Raw genomic sequence first — 3,841 nt, forward strand, 5'->3', positions numbered from 1 at the left:
CTCGTTTCAATTATGTATATGGGACATAGTACACCTGTGCAGCTTGCATCGCCAACACAAAAGGTTCGTATTTCGTATGCCTTCTTCTTTGATTAATATCCACAACATTATACTTAGGATGAACCTTCATGCCAACATTTGGCATAGGATCAAACCATTCACATTTGAATAAGATTGTGCACTTGATTGGTAGGGATGAATATTTTAACTTCAAAACCTCAACCAATTTTCCATAAAAATCATTTGACACATCACTGTAGTTTGATCCCTTTATGCAAACACCACTTTTCATTGTCTTTCTTCTTGTCCCATAACCCTCAGTGTGAAACTTGTAACCATTTACAACATAGCCAGAGAAGGCATTAGCAACCGGTAGAGGTCTCTTGCTAGATCAGTAAAAAATATGTTATTAATATCGCTTCCTGAGCTTCGAGCCTATGGGAAATAGTAATGACACGAGTGCAATCTAAGAATGTACACATATATGTTGTGTAACTAGAAAGTTACTTACATAACATTTGAACCATTTTGCAAATTCAGAGTCCAGTTTTGCATCAACTGCAGTATCAGTCAAATTGGGATTTTGAAGCCGTAAAAGCTTGATATATTTCCCGTTTATGAACGAACAAAATTATCATAAACATGATTTAACTAAGCCCCAGATCGGGTTTAGACTGTCTACAAGATTTATACTTACTGTACAAATGGTGTAATCTCTTCGCAATTCCACAAAATATAGGTTTGAGACGCTCGTATCTCTGCATCAGTCAATTGTCTTTTTTTTATTTACCAATCGTACGCCTGGGATAGGTGAAAATTGTTAGATTTCCTTCTAACTTAGATTTTATTCAATCTCCTCCGTCATCATTACGTGGCACTCTCCAATGCTTGGTGTAAACATGTGGTTCGAAGTAGCGTGAACAGAAGGTGGAAGCATCTTGCACCAAATATGCATTGCAAATTGATCCCTCGACCTTTGCCTTATTGCGCACATTCTTTTTAATTTTCTGCTAGTGTCTGTAATTGTACAAAGCCAATATGTAAATATGAGTTGAAATAAAATATGTAATGATTAGAATGGGATGTTAGTGATTCACCTCTCAAATGGATACATCCATCTATATTGTACCGGTCCTGCTATACAACATTCATAGGGCAAATGAACCGGCAGATACTCCATAGAATCAAAGAAGCCATGTGGAAAAATTCGCTCCAATTTGCATATCACTATTGGGATTTGTCGCGCTAATTGGTTCATATCATCTCATCGGATAACAGTCATCATCAATTCCTTGAAAAAGAGACTCAGTTCTGTCATTGCTTCCCAAATTTTCCCTGGCAATAATTCCCGGAATGCCACAGGAATCAATCTTTGCATGAAAACATGACAGTCATGGCTTTTCATGCCAAACAATCTATATTTCCTCATGTCAACACATCTACCTATATTTGAACAGTATCCATCTAGAAACCTTAATGATCGGACCCATTCGCATAATAATTGCCTTTGGGGTTTATCTAAAGAATAACATGCCTTTGGAAACTTACCAATAAGTACAGATTGCTCGAGTTCTGGTCCATGACAAATTTCCTTCATATCTGCTCTCGCTTTTGCATTACCCTTGGATTTCCCCTCAATGTTCATGACAGTGTTGAATAGATTTTCAAACACATTTTTTTCTATGTGTATCACATCAAGGTTATGCCGGATAAGAAGAGAAATCCAGTATGGCAAATCCCAGAAGATGCTTCGCTTTTTCCATCCGCTATTCTTGCAAATTCTACCATTTACCTCTTCTGCACCTAACTCTATAACTTTCATAAGCCCCAGATCATCAATTTCTTGTAATATTTCAACTCCAGACTTCACAAGCGGAGGGGGATCAGCAATAATCGTGTTCTTTCTAAAGCATTGTCGATTTCTCCTCCAAGGGTGAGATTATGCTAAAAATTTGCGATGACAATCAAACCAACATTGTTTACCTCCAATTTTTAGTGTAAATGCATTAGTGTTTTCCATGTAATGAGGACAAGCCAATTTGCCTACCGTACTCCACCGAGATAATATTTCAAATGTTGAAAAATCACGGACGGTCCAAAGCAAAGTAACTCGAATTATGAAATTCTGATTGGCCGAAATATTAAATGTTTCAACCCCGTACTCCTATAAATAATTAAGTTCAGCAATCAAAGGTTGCAGAAACACATCAATTTTGTATTTTAGATTATTAGGGCAAGGTACAATTCAAAAACATGTATTCATCTTTCATACACATTGAGGGTGGTAGATTGTATGGTGTGATAATGATAGGCCATGATGATTCCTGATTGGCCAAACGGCTGAAACCCATCAGTACAAAGCCCCAATCTTACATTTCTTATATCAGCAGCAAACACAGAATGATTGTTATCAAAGTGTTGCCAGCCTTCAGAGTCTGACGGATGAGTCATTATACCATCCTCATATTCATGCAAAGCATGTCATCTCATGTGTTCAGTTGTCGCCTTAGATGCATATAACCTTTGAAGGTGAGGAACAAGAGGGAAATAATACATCTTCTTGAAAGCCTTCTCTCTTTGTATTGTACCAATCCCTTGACCCCCACCGTTGATATCTTGGAAGATTACAAAACTTGCATTCTCTTAATTTAGAGTCAAGACCCCAGTATATCATATAATTATTTCGACAACAATCAATCTTTTCCACGGGTAGTCCTAATCTCCAAACTAATTTTTTTGTCTAGTAAAAATTATAACCATCGAATGTAAAATAATAATAAAATGGACTTCAATCTTCAATGTAAAAAGGCAAAAATAACACTTAATTTGCTACTAGATTTTAGTGAATATATAATTTATCAAAAAATCTTTTTTTTTATAAATTATCTCTCTAGCTTCCATCTTTTAACAAAAAATAAAATAATAATTTTTAAATCTATTATTAAGTAGAAATTATTATTATTAAAAATAAAAATAAAATCCATGTATTACAATCACCCACGATAATCATGGTGCTAAGTAAGAATAAAAATAGTTCTGCATAATTAATTACATCCAATTAAATTTTGTAACTTTGCTATTTTTGGGTAAGACAAGAGCAGCCTTTGAAAATAACATGTAATGACAATTCTAATATGGCAATTAGTGGAGCATGTTCATCTCTTATTGCCAATTTTGGGTGTATATGCAATTTGTACAATTTTCAAATGTTTAAATAGAAATATGTAATAATAAGATTTTTACTTTACTTCTAATTTAGTTATTAATAATTAGCTTAATTGTCCATTTCTTTGATTAGAAAATTTTATATTTCGTATCTTACCAAAAAAAATATTATTAGTAAACCAAAATATTTCAACTATTTAACATAATTCCAAATTTTACTCTGTGATTTCACAAGTCAGCTATTGAAGAAACCCTTTTCCATCCTTTTCATTTGCATGTGCACTTCACCCATGATATTGGATTGTTGAATGGACCATCAAATTTTTTAATAAATATTAAAATTATTACTATAATGTCTAATAACTGAATTTTATCAATTAGTCTGGCTGATTAAAAGAAAAATATTCAGCATGATTTATAATTATGTATTGGAAAAAAATATCTCATAAAAATTGATCTAATTTAACTTCAATAGATTAAAAATATAGAACTAATATAATTAAATGACTAAAAAAACAACAATAATAACTACAAAAAACGAAATGCATTCACATAAAAAACGAAATCCAAAAAAAAAAAAAAGACAGCAAGAGGCGTACCTGACCAGGCAAACACGAACGAAGCTTCTGCAAGAATCTCCAGCGACAAGGGCTTCTCTGGAGACCGGCATTGCAAG

General features: G+C 33.6%; 1 pseudogene; it reads right to left on the reverse strand.

Annotated features, from left to right (window-relative positions):
- Window positions 1-693: 693 nt before the first annotated feature.
- On the reverse strand, window positions 694-2,490 carry LOC149493717 (uncharacterized; annotated as a pseudogene).
- Between the last annotated feature and the right edge of the window lie 1,351 nt (window positions 2,491-3,841).

This window comes from Jatropha curcas, chromosome 9 (assembly GCF_041381405.1).
Source record: "Jatropha curcas cultivar XTBG-Jc1 chromosome 9, XTBG_Jcur_1.0, whole genome shotgun sequence".
Taxonomy (NCBI): Eukaryota; Viridiplantae; Streptophyta; class Magnoliopsida; order Malpighiales; family Euphorbiaceae; genus Jatropha; species Jatropha curcas.